Source organism: Muscardinus avellanarius (assembly GCF_963383645.1).
Source record: "Muscardinus avellanarius genome assembly, chromosome: 3".
NCBI classification, from domain to species: Eukaryota; Metazoa; Chordata; class Mammalia; order Rodentia; family Gliridae; genus Muscardinus; species Muscardinus avellanarius.
In genome coordinates this window covers 122231732-122248729 of record NC_137788.1, presented here as the reverse complement: position 1 = coordinate 122248729, position 16998 = coordinate 122231732, and the positions used below count along the sequence as shown (strand labels likewise).

Genomic DNA, 16998 nt, shown 5'->3' with positions numbered 1-16998 from the left:
CGAGAACCTGGGCTGACGCCCTCAGGTGGTGCTGGCAGGGAGAGACCTCAGGAGGGCAGAGGATGAACAGAGGGGGGTGGGCAGGCAGTTGCTTTGTCTCAGGATTAGATCTCCATGAGAAGATGGTGAGTGTGGTGGCTAGACCTGCTGCTCCTGGCATGCTTGTCACAGGTATATCAGTCCTAAATTCAAGTGTCTTCAGAAAGTGAAGATGTAAACTACTTTTGCAACTTTAACTCCTAACATGTTACAAACTAAGAAAAAGAAAATGAAAGAAGGCTCCCCACCCCTCCTCAGCCTACTGAGATGAAGTCTTCCTCCGCCTCCTGGATGCCTGGGAGATGCAGGGATGGATGGAGAGGAGGCCTGGGAGGAGAGTTAGATGAACAGCCCATTCCCCACTCTGAGGCTTCCCTGCCTCCAAGCTCAGCAGAGGCCAAACACTGAGGTTTCTGTGGTGCTGGATCCAGTACTGGGCTGAGTGACCTGAAGAAAAAACATGGGGCATAAGGGGAAGAAGGGTGGAGGGGTCCAGTGCCTGGCATGAGTGGTCAGGGGCCTCGGATCCCACTGTCACAGCAGAGCATGGACATCATCCTCAGTTCAGACGACTGGATCACAGAGAGTGAAACGGGCTTCCCACACGTTAACAAGCACTGGGACGAGGGCACAGACTGAGTGACGAGGTACCCCTCACCAGCCTGGGATACCGTCTCCTGCCTCTGACCTTGGGCCAACACAGGGGCCTGTGGAAAGGAGGCCAACGCAGTTTCAGTAGCTGAAAAACAAGAACGTGAACTTCTCCGTGCTGCCCAGTTCCCACTGGGGTGAAGCGGTTGTGCCTCTAGACACAGCCCAGGCTGTGTGGGTCCGTTCCTCAACATCCTCTCGAGTCAGGAGATGGTAGACTCTAGCCACTCCGCTGTTGTTTACAGCCCAACTCATGCAGTCAGTGCTGGAGAAGAGGAGTCAGGTATACTTTATGTCCACATACACCTTCCTGCCAGAGGGCTGCACCAAGTGGCAGGATCCTCCATCCCCCAGCTCCTCCGCATCCCTGTCTCCAGGTGGGGTCAGTCAGAGGGTGGGCAGAGACGGCTTGCAGAGGAGGAATACAAGATGGGCAGATCCCCCCAGACCTGCAGAGGAGAATGGCACCTTTCACTACCTTAACGAGAGACAGCGCTTCCTGAGGTCCCAGAGATCATTCAGGACAAGGTGAGTAATGCTCGAGCCTCACTGTCAAGGCCTCCCCCTCTGGTGTGGGAGATGCTCAAGCTAAGGCAAGTGTGTTTCGGATCCAGGCCAAAGGTTTTCCAATAGTTTGAAGCATACTCGGTCTTGGGGTCCCAGGGTAGATAAAGGGTGTCACAGCAGAACAAGGCCTGGCGTGAGGTGAGAGCAAGAGCAAGCAGGGGGAGGAAGGACCGTGGCAACAGTGCACAGATACAGAGGTCAGCTTCAAACAACAGTGGGCTCAATGCGCTCTGGCACAGCTGCCCAGCTCTCTTGCCAGGCAGAAGGCACGGTACATGTAGCTCAGTCCAGAAAGGATTCAGCCAGTCCATGCCCAGGACGCCTCCAAGGAAAACAGGTATTTGAGTATTATTTCAGTTTCCCACTCCACAATAAGGCAACTTTTGGGGGGGGGGCAGGTCTGGTGATGGAACCCAGGGCACTCAACCTCCAAGCTATACCCCTAGCCCTATTTTTTATTTTTTATTTTGAAACAGGGTCTCACTAAGTTGTGGAGGACCTCACTAAGTAGCTGAGGCTGTCCATGAACTGCAATCCTCCAGTCTCAGCCTCTGGAATCCTGGGATTACAAGTGTGCACCACCATACCCAGCTATAAGGCAACTTTAAAAAAAATATTTTCAAGAACAAAAATCCAAGGAGATGGGAAAGGCATCACTTTCTACAGATTAGATGGGGTTTTTCTGATCTTTTAATGGTTAATTTTTGTCTTTTTTTTTCATTTTCCCAAGGATGGTATGGTCAGAGAAAAAAATAAATCACCTTTCAATAGTCTTCTGGTATGAGCAGTGACTCTCTGAGCTGGTGAATAAGGAGAGAGGAGAGAGGGGCATGGGAGAGGCTGAAAGCTTGGTTGCCTTGGTCCTTTGGTTGCTTTCTCCCAGAAGTGGCAGAAGGGCATGGTGGGGCAGGAGAGGACAGGGTATGACAAACCCCAGGTAATCAAGGGCCAGTGCTCCTGGGCCAGGCGCTGCCAGGACCGCCATGGGGATGGTGCTGGGTGACAGGGACAGTGCGGGGTGACAGGGCTGCAGGCCTTCTGGTAGACTGCAGAGTTGGCTGGGGTGGGGGGAAGAGGCTGCAGGTGGGACCAGGGTTGCGGCCCAGCAGCTACACAGCTACAGGCAGGGCTTAAAAGTAATTTCAACAATCCAAACTATCAATGATTTAAAAAAAAAATATATATATATATATCCCCTCTCCACCCCTTAGAAGAAGCTAGGCTGGAAGTGGAAGGGTCCTGGAGAGGCGGGAAGGGAGAGTACACGGAGGCTTCTGCCCAGGGGCACCTCTGATAGACCAAATGGTGTACACACTGCTACTTAGCACAAAGGCCCATGTTCGTCACTCCAGGCCTGTCCCTTCACTTCCCCTCTCCTGGGACTGGGCACCCCATGGACCCTCGACCACTCCAACCCTTCCCCTCCAAACCCCAGGGTCACAAGGCTTTTAACTTTCCCAAATCTGTGTCTGAGTTCTGGCTGGTCCATTTGGCATCTTCCCACAAAGGCTGGCCAGCTGGTGGTGTAGGGGTTGGCTGATCTTGGTGCCAGGCCTGCTGGAAGACTGGAAGGGGTGCTACATCCTGGGTCTCGTTTGTGGTTGCCCTCCTAGCCCACTGGGGGATCTACTCAGAAGTATTCTGGACACCAAAATTTGCTAAGGTATTCTTGCAGTTTGGCATCAATGTCCAAATTTCTGGCTTTGGAATATTTCAAGAAGGCCTAGAACTTCTCCAGACCATAGAGTTGGACAGCTTCATAGTCCTTCACAGTTTCCTCCTGAAAATCCTTTAATATATCCAGCCAGAACATCTCCAGACCATAACTGTGATACTGAAAAAGGTTCTCCAAATCTTATCTGTATATCGAAAAAGGCACTCCAAACCTTATCTGTAGCCTTCTTTGGTGTCCTCCAGAGTCAGCTGTTTGAACTCTTTGTACATCTTTTTGTTGAAGTAATCCCAGAGAAAGGACCAAAAGCAAAAGAGAGTGTTCATCTCCTGATGCTGGCCATTTCCCAAGTACTTCTGCTCAGGCATTGTGAAGCCATTTTCCTTAAGCAGCTCAAGGGAAGGATGCTGGAGCTTGGGCAGTGAATGAAGGGTACAACCATAGCCACTACTGTGGGTGGGTATCTCTTCTTTTTTTTTTTTTTTGTGGTACTGGGGGTGGAACCCAGAGGCCTTCTACCTCTGGGCTATACTCCCAGACCTATTTTATACTTTATTTGGAAACAGGGTCTCAGTTGCTGAGAGCCTCACTAAGTAGCTGAGGCTGGCTTCGAACCTGTGCGATCCTCCTGTCTCAGCCTCCCAAGCGCGGGGATTACAAGCGTGCGCCACCATGCCTGGCTGGTGGGTATCTCTTCTGAGGAGCTGGAACTAATGGACACAATCTGAAGCCAGTGCTCATGGGAGTATATCACTCAGCCCACATGGCTCTCCAAGGGCAGGTTTGAACTGTGCCTCATCTTCCTTTCTGAGGTATCTTGGCATCTAGCGTCTATCCTTCTTTCACCACCAGGTAAAGCTGTGGGGTCTGAGGCATGTGAAGGGTCCTGGTGTTGTGGTAGTTTGGCAACTGAAATGATAGTTGGCAAAGAGCAAGCAATGGTGGAGGGTTCAGGGGCACCAAACAACTTGTTGGCCAGACATCAGTGGGAACTTGCTGGCACCAGGGTAGCCCAGGAGGAACCTCCTGATAAGGACCTACAAGGGGCTCATACTGCTCCCGCTGATCATGTTTACTTTCCTGAAGGTCTAGACTTTTTGCTTGATCTGGGAACACTTAGGTCAAGCTTCTCAGTCCATAGGTCCTGCTCGTAGTACAAGAGCCCATTATTAATTACCTTGGCCAGCTTACCACTCATCTTTGCACAAGAGGTATGGTTGCCTGTATAGTTCCTCCACAAGGTGCAGTACATGTAAGGTGGTGTCTGACAATGAGAATCTTGTTGACATCCCAGTCAGTCTCATAGTCAGATTCCTCATCAGACTAGGTGGTCAAGGTGTTTTTCCGCCTATCCATCTGCTCCATCTCCTCATCTAACAGGAAATACAGTTCCTTTTGCTTGTCCTGATCCTTGGATATCAGCTGCTGGGAGGGAAACTGCTGAGGCAGAGAGGTCAGGTGGGCGAACCTGGGCTCCTCTGACTTCCTGGGCTGTGCTGGAGAGGGTCGAGGGCATTTCTTCATTTCAATCCAGTTCTCTGAGTCTAGGTGAGACAGGCTGTCAGGCACTTGGACAATGTCTTTAGGTTGCTGACCTCCTTTGTTTTGGTTGGCACTGAGGTGACTACACAGGGAGAGCCAAGCACCAACTCTGTCTCCTTCTGGTAGTGTTGGTGGGGGACAAATTCAGGGCAGTTGAGAAACTGGGAAAAATTAGTCTTTGAATAATTCACTATTGGAGGGCTGGGAAGCGGCCACTTCTCAGGCTTTTCCCACCTACAGACACTGACCAGCCATCTCTACCACCTTGCTGTCCTTGAGGAATGCAAAAATGAGTGAAATGTCAGTGGTTAGTTTAACAGTTTGAGATTTCATCGTGGATTCTTGTTCTTAGCTAGTTAGAAAAAATGAAACTGTACTGCTTGCAAGCTTAAGCAAAGCTTTATTACAAGTAGAAAGGGGGGGTCAGAGCAATTAAAGCACTATGTCAGAAGCAACATAGTGAAGCGCCTTCAAAGTAAGATACTGAAGGCACTGAACATACACTTTTTACAACAATTTATTATCTTTCCCCATACTGTCTAGTGAATAATCTTTTCCCACCAAAAGCAGGTGCAGGCCCACCAGTCATCTCTGCCGCATGAGCCTTTTCTGTTAAGCCTCTTTTGTTCATCCTCACAGGGACAGACAGGTCTGACATCACTGATGAAAATGTTACTTGTTTTCTTTCTTTTTTTTTTTTTGGGTGGTACTGGGGTGGAACCCAGAGGCTTTCTACCTCCGGACTATACTCCCAGACCTATTTTTTAATATTTTATTTGGACGCAGGGTCTCACTAAGTTGCTGAGATCCTCACTAAGTAGCTGAGGCTGGCTTCGAACCTGTGCGATCTTCCTCTCTCAGCCTCCCAAGCGCGGGGTTTAAAAGCGTGCACCACCACGCCCAGCTTGTGTTACTTGAACTGGGTGTGGCAGTGCATGCTTGTAAACCCAACATTTGGGAGGCTGAGACAGGAGGATCACGGATAGTGGACAGCCTCAGCTACTTAGGCCCTTTGCAACTCAGTGAGACTATGTTTCAAAATAAAGAATAAAAAATAAGTCTGGGGGTATAGCTCAGAGGTAGAATGCCCCTGGGTTCCATCCCCAGTACCACACAAAAAAAGTGTTACTTGGCCAGCAAGGTCAGGGATGCAGGGTAGAAGCCCACTTTGTTTATTTTTATTCTTAAGTTAAAGCATGTATTGTTCACCTGTGTCCTTGGTGAGTTCTCAGTTTTTCCTTATCTGTCTGCTAGAAGTTATTATGTTGAAAATTTATAATAAAAGACATGGGAATGTAGTCTTAAAGTATAGAGGTTGGGGCTATAACTGACAGGTTGGTCCCTCCCCACAGGGGTGGGACCTTAGAAAAGGAGGAGACTCTGCTGGGCAATATCATGAGACAGGTGTTATCGCAAGAGGGGTGGAGTTTCCACACGTAGCCCCACCCACAAGACGTAAACCTTAAAAGGAAGGGCATTTCCTTTCCAGCAAAGGAGGAGCTTGGAGGTCTCCAGGAGTGGTCTAAGTGTTGGTGTCTGTGTTTTAACATTCAGTGTTCAGCTGGGCTAACAAGCCAACTTTTAGCTGATCAAGGTCAACCTTGGCTAAAGCTCTTGGCTATAGCTTAGGGACAGAGAAAGAGATTTTATTGTTCTGCTTCAGCATTAAAGCTTATTCTTATTAGCAATTAATACTGCCCTTATTAGCAATAAATACAGGCTCAATCTTCATCAGTTAGGGCCTGCATTTGATGGAAGGAAGCAATAAATGTGATGGGAAGGAAACCAACAGCATCCATTCTCCATCTCAGAAAGAAGTTGTGCTCTTGAATTGTTCATGTTGAAGTAGTATTTATTCTTGGTGGTACTGGGGGTGGAACCCAGAGGCTTTCTACCTCCGGGCTATACTCCCAGACCTTTTTTTTTTTTAATTTGGAAACAGGGTCTCACTAAGTTGCTGAAAGCCTAAGTAGCTGAGGCTGGCTTCGAACCTGTGTGATCCTCCTGTCTCAGCCTCCCAAGCCAGGGATTACAAGCGTGCGCCACCACGCCCGGCATTGAAGTAGTATTCAATCTGTCCTTTAATGTAGTCTTTGAGCAGCTCCTTCTCCATGCTGTAAATATGCTTCTGACATTGTTAAGGTAGCAGGTGATGTTGTTCATGTACTTGGGAGTGCAAGGGCCCTTGTGTAACCGTTTGAGATGTTGCTATGGGTTCTTGTTCTTAGCTAGTTTAGAAAAAATAAAATTACTGCAAGCTTAAACAAAATTTTACTATTACAAAGGTAGAAGAGGCAGAACAATCAAAGCACTACTTCAGAGGGATGCAGTGGAGTGCCTTGAAAGTAAGATACTGAAGTCTCTAAACACATAACATTTTTTATAAGAATTCATTATTTCCTTTCTCTCATCCTGCTTAGCCAATAGTCTTTTCCTCCCAAATGCAGGTGCAAGCCTTGCTGGTTATGTTTGTTATGTAATCCTTTTCTGTTCTGCTCAGTCTCCATCACCTTGTACCATCAAGCTTTAGCTGGCCAAACTGGTAGTCAAAGTGGGTTCAGGTGCCCTCCCGGCAGAGTCCCCGGCCAGCACCGCGCTGGTGACTAGGGCCATGGGAGGAAGCCTGCGCTCCCTAGCCCATCACGCTTCACACTGGAGGTTCACACTGGTCTTGCCAGGCAGGCTCCAGCTTGGTCTCTGGTTGCCAGGCTGGGGTTGGGGGCACAGACCCAGGCTTGTAGGTGGCAGGCTCTGACCCTTTGATCTTCCTGGCTGACAGCTGTACGACTTGACTCCTGGAGTACAAGGACAGCTACTCTCTCGGGACCTTGGGCTTTATGTCTATTTCCAATGAAACCCACTTGTGTTTTTTCCCTTTCTTCTGCCAGCCTTGCTGGCAGTCCTCATCCTCATTCTTCTCCCCTGAGTCATCCAATTTGGTTTTCGGACTTTCCTTGCTATTACTCCCTTCTCTTTTCTCTTGTTCTACACCCCAGCCTGGGCTCTGGCTCCAGCAATATGCTGCTGTATATTTTGAAGTCAGGCACTATGATGCTTTTGGACTTTTTCCTTTTTTTTTCTTTTCTAAACTCAAGATTACCTTGGCTATTCTGTGTCTTCTGTGGTACTCTATTAATTTTAGGACTGTTTGTTCTATTTCTGTGAAGAATGTCATGGGTATATTGATAGAAATTGCATTGAATCTATAGATCTCTTTGGGTGTTAAGTATATTGTCATAATATTTACTCTTCTAATCCATGAAAATGGAGCACATTTTGTGTTTTTAAAAATTTATTTCATCAGTGTTTTATAGTTTTCAGTACAGAAATTTTTTGCATCCTTGGTTAAATTTAGTCTCAAGTATTTTGCTTTTTTATACCTATTATAAATGGGACTGTTTTCCTGATTTATTTTCAGATACTTTGCTATTAGCATATTGAAATGCTACTGATTTTCCCATGTTGATTTTTATACTGTGACTTGGTTGAATTTATTTGATCTTATAAATTTTGAGTATTCTATGAAGTCATGTCATCTGCACACAGGGACAAATTTAATCTTTTTCCATTCCAATTTAGATACCTTTTATTTCTTTCTCATTCCTAATTGCTCTGCTAGGACTTCCACTACTGTTTTGAATAAATCTGGCAAAAGTGAGCATCCTTCTCATGTTCCAGATCTTAGAGAAAAAGCTTCATTTTCCCCATTTTGTATAGCTATCAGTTTGTCATATTATTATTTTGAGAGACAGTCCTTTCATACTCAATATGTTGAACATTTTTATCATGAAAAATTTTGAATTTTGCCAAGTGCTTTTTTGACATCTGTTGAAATCATAGTTTTTGTTCTTCATTTCATTAATTGTGATATATCATGTTTATTGATTTTCATATATTGAATCATCCTTACATCCCCAGGATAACTCCCTTGTGATCATGGTTAATTATCTTAACATTTGAATTTGGCTTCCTGGAATTTTGTTGACATCTGTGTTTATTAGGGATATTAGTCTGTAGCCTGCCCCCCCCCTCTCTTGGTTTTGGTGTCAGGAAGATGATGATCTAGTAGAATAAGTGTGGAAGAATTCTCTTTTTTACCCTTCATTTTTTTTAAAGTACTGAGTAGTAGAAAGATGAAATCCATTTATTTTTCACAGGCTATATGCACATAGCCTGCAGGCAATAATTTCTTAGAATATTTTAATGCACCTGTTTTGACTGTAGCTTGTCACACAGTTAAGTGTGGAATTTTCCATTTGTGGTACCATGCTGCAGAGAAAATATTTTGAAGCATTTAGGATTTCAGATTTTTAGATTATGAATGTTCAACCTGTATTGTTTTTCTATTGTCCATTATTGTCATATTACATTTATTTTGTGATCTTTATTATCTCCTTATACTAATTTTGAATTATGATGAGGTACAGTGTTAAGTAGTTGGAAATTTTTCTTCTTTTTTTTTTGGTGGTACTGGGGTGGAACCCAGAGGCTACCTCTGGGTTATACTCCCAGACCTTTTTTTATATTTTATTTGGAAACAGGGTCTCACTAAGTTGCTGAAAGCCTCACTAAGTAGCTGAGGCTGGCTTCGAACCTGGGCAATCCTCCTGTCTCAACCTCCCAAGCACAGGGATTACAAGCGTGCGCCACCATGCCCGGCTTGGAAATTCTTCTTTTTGACACAGGTGTTTATTGCTTTGACCATTCCTCTTAGAAAAGCTTTTACTATTTTGTGTTTCCACTTTGTCTCAGAATTTTAAAATTTCTTTTTAAATTTCATCATTGGCACCGTGGTTATTCAGGAGCACGTTTTTTAATTTTCACATAATTTTAAGGTTTCTAAAGCTCTTCCTGTTACTGGTTTCTAGGCTTATGCCATTTCATCCCAAAAGATACTTGATATAATTTGAAACCTGTTACATTTGCTAATATTTGTATTGTGGACTAACATGAGCTATAATGGAGAATATTTTGTGTGCATTTAAAAATATCTGTTCAGCTGCTATTTGATAGAATGGTCTGTATATGGTTTTTGGGGGAGGGGTTCATTTGGTCTAAAGTATAACTACACCCAATGTTTATCAGTTTTTTTTTTAGTAGGTCCAAATCTGTTTTTTTAATGTTTTAGTGTTGTTGTTTTTATTCCTTCTGATTTATTTAAGTTTTGCTCATCTTTGGCTATGAATTCATAGCAAATTGATTTTAATATTTTTTCTTTTTTTAATTTAATTTTATTTTTTATTGGTGCAATGTATTCATATATCATAATGGTATAAAGAAAATACTTTTGTAGACATACATGCACACATCACCCAGTTAGCCCCTACCAGATCCCCAGCATGTTCCCTCCCAATCCCTCCTTCCCATGCTTGGCTTAGTGGTTGACATCTAGTTTTATAGCAATTTATTCAATATTAACAATGATAATCTCATAAAACAGTTTCATTTGTCTGATACCAAACTTCTGATGACTAAAAGATAACAGTTCAATATTTCTTTTAGCTTTCTTTCTTACCAGAGAATATTTTTTTTCTTTTCTTTTTTTTAGGTGAAGCTATCATACATTTATTTATTTATTTTTCAGAAAAAATCTATCCTAATATGGAATATGGACTCTAGATACCCAAAACAATCTTAAAAAAGAACAAAGCTAGAAGATATATATTTTCTGGTTTCAAACCACATAAAGCTATAATAATTGAAACAGTGTAGTACTGTTCTAAAGGCAGATATATAATCCATTGGAGTTAAATAAAAGCCTAGAGATACATTCTTCCATATATTGTCAAGTTATTTTTGACGAGGTTTCCACAAACATTTGGTGGTAGAAATAATAATCTTTTAACTAAATATTGTAGAAAAATAATAATTACATGAAAAAGAATAAAATTGGACCCTTACCTAACACCATATACAAATATTAACTCAAAATAGATAAAAGACCTAAATATAAATCTTAAGACTATAAACTTTTAGAAGAAAACCTGGGTCATAAAACCTCACAACATTGAAATTGGCAGTGATTTCTTGGATATGATTTCAATGGCACAGGCAACAAAAGGGTAAACAAACTCCCTAAAAAATAAAAAAAAATATTGTATATCCAAAGACAATGTAAATGGAGTTAAAAGTTACTGATAGAATGGGATAAAATATTTCCAAATGCTATATCTGAAGGTATATTAATATTCCTACTAGAAATCCTGAAAATTAGCAACAATAGAAGCAAACAATACAATTTAGAGCTAGGTAAAAGACTAACATAAATACTGAATCTCCACAGATAACCAATCTTAGTTGTCTGTTGGATGGAAAATCTTGTTTCTCTGGTTCTGGTGTGTGTTACCTAATTCTTCTTTGTAGTTAATCTCTTTGAGTATTTTCTCTAGTGCTGGTTTTGAAGACATAAATTCCTTTCGTTTCGGTTAGTCGTGGAAGCTTCTTATTTCCCCATCTAATTTGATAGAAAGTTTTGCTGGGTAGGAAATTTTTGGCTGGAAGTTGTTTTCTTTCAGAGTTTGGAATATGTTACTCCAAGCCCTTCTGGCTCTCATGACTTGGTTTGGGAAGTCTGTAGTAATTCTAATTGGTTTTCCTCTGAATGTCACTTGGCCCTTTGTTTTTGTTGCCTTTAAGATTCTCTGCTTGGCTTCCACAGTGGTCATTTTGACAATTATGTGGCATGGGGATCCTTTTCTCTGATCCTCTCTAACTGGAGTTCTCTAACTTTCCTGGACCTGTGTTTCGACCTCTTGCTCTATGTTTGGAAAATTTTCTGCTATTATTTCCTTGAAAAGATTGTTAATCCCTTTGGTTTCACCTTCTTTTCCCTCCTCTATTCCAATTATTCTTAGGTTAGCTCTCTTAAAATGGGCCCATATTTCTTCAATGTCAGATTCCTGCTGTCGGATATTTTTTTCTAAATTAGAAACTATGCATTCATTTTTTGAATGATCTTCTTCTAAGAGCGAGATTCTATTCTCCATGTGGTCTAATTGGTTGTTTGTACTTTGAATTGAGGCCTTTACTTCATTAATTGCATCCTTTATCTCTCTTTGGCTGTCTCTGAATTCTTTTCAAAACACCTCTATTATTTCTACAGTTATTTTCCTGATTTGATCTTCTAGAAATCTCTGAATTTCTGTTTTATCAGGTTCTGATGTTGTAGGGTTGTGGGCATTCATTGCTCCATTGTTATTTCTCTTTCCCATGATTTCGGAAGTTTGTGCCTTCTCTGGGTTCTTCCCTGGGTCACTACGACTTCACTTAAGGTGCTGTGGATCTCAAGTCTATGGTATCTCAGTTCCCACTACTCCTTTACTGGGTTGTATCGCAGAGTCTCAGACCCAGGGAGTCAATTGAGGCTGCTTTAGACCATGGGGGGTGCCAGGTTGGGTGTTCTCCTATGGTGTAATATCTCTGCCACCGCCACTCCCCCACTGGGTCAAGTCCCTGGGAGTACAGTACTGGGGTTTCTCCTCTAGGGGCCCCAATTTGACTCACTGTTGTTGAGTGCGAAGATGGAGCTGTCGTGGACTTGGTGAATTCGCTGCTGCTGCCGCTAGTAACAATATGGTGCTGCTGTTGCACCCTCGGCCAAGAGGCTGGCGTATTTCTTTTCTGTTTTTGAACTCCAGCCCCTGGGAGCTTTAGATGCTCCGTGCGCCGAGAAATCTGCAGAATCCCACTTGGCTGTTCTTCAGTGGCTCACCTCGGCTCGCTGTCCACCGCTCCTCTCTGGAGCTTGGTGGGCTGTGAATGAGTTGGTCTTGTGCCATCCGGTGAACTTGCTACTACCGCCAGCAGTAAGGCGCTGCTGCCGCGTTCTCGGGCGTGAGGCCGGTTTATCTCCTCTCTGGTTTCTGAGCCCGTTATGAGTTCCCTTCCTCTCTGGAGCCTGGTGCTGCAAGGCAAAATGGCGCCCGCCGCTTCATGCCACGGCTCCGGCTGCAGCACTGCGGTCTGGTTTCTGGTGTCTCGTTTTTCCAGCCCTCTTTCTCTCTGTCCCTTAAAATTACATTTTTTGTTTCTCTGCTGATGGTGTTTTCTGGCTATGAAAGGCGCTGATTTTGTGGTAATAGAGATTGGTTGTTAGCGGGGCTCGTAAGCCCCGTTTTGCTCCGTCGCCATCTTCCCGGAAGTCTGATTTTTTATCAGTTTTTTTTCTAGATTTATCCTTGTTAAATGTGAGTACTGAAGTACCTTACCACTGTACTATTGCAATTTGTCTTTCCCTTTAAATTATTTAAAAACTGCCTTATATGTTTAGGATATAATAATTATTTCTTGGTTACTTAGCCCTCTTAGCATTAGATAATGTAGTCTCTTTTTGTAGTTTTTAATGAATGTCTATTTTGATATTACCCTTGCTCTCTCTTGATTTCCATTTGTATGGGATATATTTTTGCTATCCCTTTATGTGTGTCCTCACTATAAAAGTGAGTCTCTTATGGGTAGTGTATGGAAGCATTTTTTTAAAACCTATTGAATGATTCTTTGCCTTTTAAGTGGAGATTTTATTGATAAGTCAGCACTTACTATAATTTTGTGGTTTTCTCCCTTACTTTGTTGATCCTTTCTTCCTTTTTTCACTTTGTAGTAAAATGATTTTCTCTAGTAGTATGTTTTGGTTCCTTAATTTTTATTTTTAGATTATTATAGGTTTTTGCTTTTTGGTCACTATAAAGCTTTTATAATACATCTTAGTTACAATAGATTATTTTAGATGGATAACTTTTAACTTTGGTCACACAAAAGAACTACACTTTAATCTATACTTCTATTTTATTTATTTATTTTTTCTTTTTGAGTTACTGGGGATGGAACCCAGGGGCATTCTATCTCTGAGCTACATCCCCAGCCCTATTTTTTTTTTTTTAATTTGAAACAGGGTCCCACTGAGTTTCAAAGGGCCTCACTAAGTAGCTGAGGCTGTCTGCAAATGGTGATCCTCCTGTCTCAGCCTCACAAATGCTGGGATTACAAGCATGTGCCACTACATGCGGATCTTCCATTATTTTATAAATTTGATGTTAAAATTTACATCTTTGTATATGTTCCTTAATATATTATTATATATACTATTATTTTTAAAAGTTTTGCTTTTAAATACTAAAGATATTGTCGTGCCCAGGCTGATGTTGTGGAATGGAGAAAAAGAGCACCAACTGAACTTGGAAGATCAGTTTGATCATGGAAAAAAAAAAACAAAAAACAGACTAGCCAGGCCAGGAATGCAGTCCGACACTCAGTCCAGAGCTGCGACCATGAGCTAAATTTACAAGGGGTTTTTAAAAGCAAAATCCATGCACAGGTGGCTGAGGGTGTGGTGGGGGGGAGGCTCATTGTTATTGTCTGACAAAATTGTAACATTTCTGGAGTGGGACTCAGTGTTTCAGGATATTGACCATAGGGTAAGCAGAATGTTGGTCTACATTTAACACAGCTGGGACAAACATGGAGTCTCTCTTGTTACTAGGCCTTTCATTCCACCCTACAGTTATGGGCTGAATCAAACCATTGATTCTGGTTCAGGACCCAGGGAGGGTGTTTAAGAGCACTGGGAGCCTGGCATGAGTAAAAGCAGTATAATGGCAAGGGGTCCACTGATGGCGCTTAGCAGTGTAGTTAGCCATGGGGACCAGTTAAATATCCTGTGAAAATATGCCAGGTACAGAGGTTGGGAGCATAAGGGTACTTGCTGACCTTAGACCCAGTCCAGAGGGTCCAGGAAAAGTATTTCCCAGGGAGCCGAGACAGGGACAGCCTGCTGCCCCCTCTGCTCCCTTGCCCAGAGAAGAGGACCAGAGGAAAGGTCCAGGTCAAGTATTTTCCAACTCCTTCCAAACCGCTCTCCAAACAGCCTAACACCTTGGTCTTGAGGGTCAAGCAAGTCTTTGTAATTATACAATGGCCACCCACCAGCTAGTACAACACAGGGTAATCCAGGGTGCACACCAGGTTAAGCAGGAGCATAAAGGTTGGGGTCCCCAAGGTCTACCACGGGAGGGAAAGTTACAGTCAAGCAGGAGGGTGAGTGTCCATGAACTGAGAGGCTTATCTACCATCTAGTCCAAGCTGGCATGTTGGAGGCAAATCTTGAGAGGTTCATCTGGGTCCTGGCATGCACACCACCATTGGTATTTAGCTTCTGGTGTGGTTTCAGGTGAAAATGTTTCCATGGTTGGTCTCTGGCTACTTTAACCACTGTGGGAGTTGTCAAGATGACGGGAAATGGGCCCTTCCAAATGAGAGCCCAAGGTTTCCTTCTGATGTCTTTGGAACCACACCAGGTCTCCGGGCTTAAATCCATTGGGCTTTAAGGGAGAGAGCCTGTGAACCTGATGAACAAGGGGGAAGATTTTATCTTGCACTCTGTAAGGCCTGCACTGCTTTAAGGAGGTGTGTTCCACTGGTCTTGGCCAGTAGATTGGGCTGTAGCTGCGGAGTTAGGGGTGGGGGGTCTTCCACATACAGAGTAAACTCATGGATATAAGGAGTATTTCTGGCCCTAAGTAGGGCAAATGGGAGGAGGGCCATCCAGTCTTCACCAATTTCTAAGGTTAATTTAGTTAGGGTATCCTTAAGAGTCCAATTCATTCTCTCTACTTGCCCTGAACTTTGAGGATAGTATGCACAATAAAGTTTCCAATTTATCCCCAAAACTTTAGATAAAAGCTAGCTTACCTGAGAAGTGAAAGCTGGAGCTTTGTCCGAGCTTAATACTAGGGGTGGCCCATACCTGGGAATGAGGTCTTCCAGGAGTTTCTTGGTAACCACTTGAGCCATTTCCTTGGTAGGGAAGGCTTCAGTCCATCCTGAAAAAGTGTCTATAAAAACTAAAAGATACCTGTAACCATACCGACCTGGTTTGACTTCTGTGAAATCCAACTCCCAGTGGATGCCAGGCAAGGTACTTCTCTCCCTTTTCCCCACCAGTCCTCGAGACCTGATGAGATTGGTAGCTTGGCACACCGAGAGACCATGTCAGAAAGTCAATTAACAAATCAGCCATTTTACATTCTCTCAGGTGTGTTCCTTGATGTAGGTGCTGGATCAGTATCCTCCCTAAATGCTAGGCCAGGATAATTTTTCCTCCAGGTCTAATTTGCTGTAATCAGGCTTTTCCGGCAACACCCTAGATGGCAATGCCACCAAGATCTTTCTGGTTGCTGTAGCTCATTCCTCTTGGTCAACCTTTCTGTTGCCCTGGGCTTCTAGTTGGGGAGCCACAGCGCTGATGACAGGAGGTCCAAAAATTTGTTCTTGATGGTTTTTCCCTGGGCCATCAGCAGTCCTCGCTTGCTGTGAACATGAGCCATGGAAGTTTAACCTTCTGGGCAGAGGTTCCAGGGGGACAGGGGTTCTACCCACAGGGTCTTTTGCTCAGTCATAACTGCTGTACCTGCCTTCTTTTCTCCATCCTGTAGGAAACTGCTACCGTCCATGAACAGAGTCAGGTCTGGATCCATCTATGGACTGTAGGTCTGGTTTTGTCCCTTGGACCTGCTGAAGAACCTCAACACCGGGGTTAAAAGCTGGGCTAGGAAGGAAAGTGATAGTTGAGCTTGATAGTGAGTCAGCCATGTGTTTATCAGCCACCTGTCTGGGGGGTTCTTAAGGACCCCCTCTACAAAGTTGAGAGTTGTGACAGTAAGTGGCTGTCCTAGAGTCAGCTTATCAGCATCCTTTACCAGGAGTGCCATCACAGCAATGATTTGCAGGCATGCCAGCCATCCTGCTGCCACTGGATCAAGTGTTTTTGATAAATCAGCTACAGGTCACTTCCAAGTTCCACATTGTTTAGTTAGTACCCCTTTTGCAATTCCTTGTTTTTCATCTATAAAGATTTGAAAAGGTTTGAAGATGTCTGGGAGGGCCAAGGCTGGCGCTTCTAAAAGTGCTCCTTCATCAGAGTGAAAGTTTTCTCTGTGCCCCTTGTGCCCTCATATAAGGGCCGGGCTAGCTCAGCAAAACCCAGTATCCAGAGTCTACAAAATCTGGCTGAGCCCAAGAATTTCCTCAACCTTCTCTGGCTAGTAGGGGAGGGTATACTAGCCAGAGAATATACTGAGGATAGTTTGTTTTTTGGCAGGCAACAGCTATTTCTTTCTGTCCTGAAGCACATAGCACAGCAAAGTCATATCTGGGCCTTTTTGGCTGATACCTTGTAGCCCAGAGTTTCCAGGGTAGCTAACAGCCTCCTAGTGTCCATAAGACAGGTGGGAATATCTGGTGCTGTCACCAAAATATCATCAACATACTGAAGAAGTGTAACTTATGGGTGCTGTAGGAAGTATTCACCCAGGTCTCGGTGTAGGGCCTTGTCGAAGATGGTGGTTGAGTATTTTCTTGAGGCAGTCTGGTCCAAGTCAACTATCCATGAAAGCCCCCCTCTGGGTCCTGACACTTGAAGGCAAAGAGGGCCTGGCTCTCTCTTGCCAAAGGAATGCTGAAGAAGGCATCTTTTATAGCCATCAATCTTCTGGATCTTTTTCCTGATGTCTGGAGTTATCCTGCTAACGAAG

General features: G+C 43.8%; 1 pseudogene across 1 annotated transcript; it reads right to left on the bottom strand.

Moving 5' to 3' along the window:
- Nucleotides 1-2694: 2694 nt before the first annotated feature.
- Nucleotides 2695-15942, bottom strand: LOC308260321 (la-related protein 1-like; annotated as a pseudogene). The gene is made up of 9 exons: nt 15876-15942; nt 15158-15435; nt 14676-14811; nt 6989-7495; nt 6826-6833; nt 6518-6655; nt 6214-6296; nt 3693-4786; nt 2695-3393 (listed from the first exon to the last, which is right to left on the bottom strand). The product of its transcript is annotated as a la-related protein 1-like (transcript).
- Between the last annotated feature and the right edge of the window lie 1056 nt (nt 15943-16998).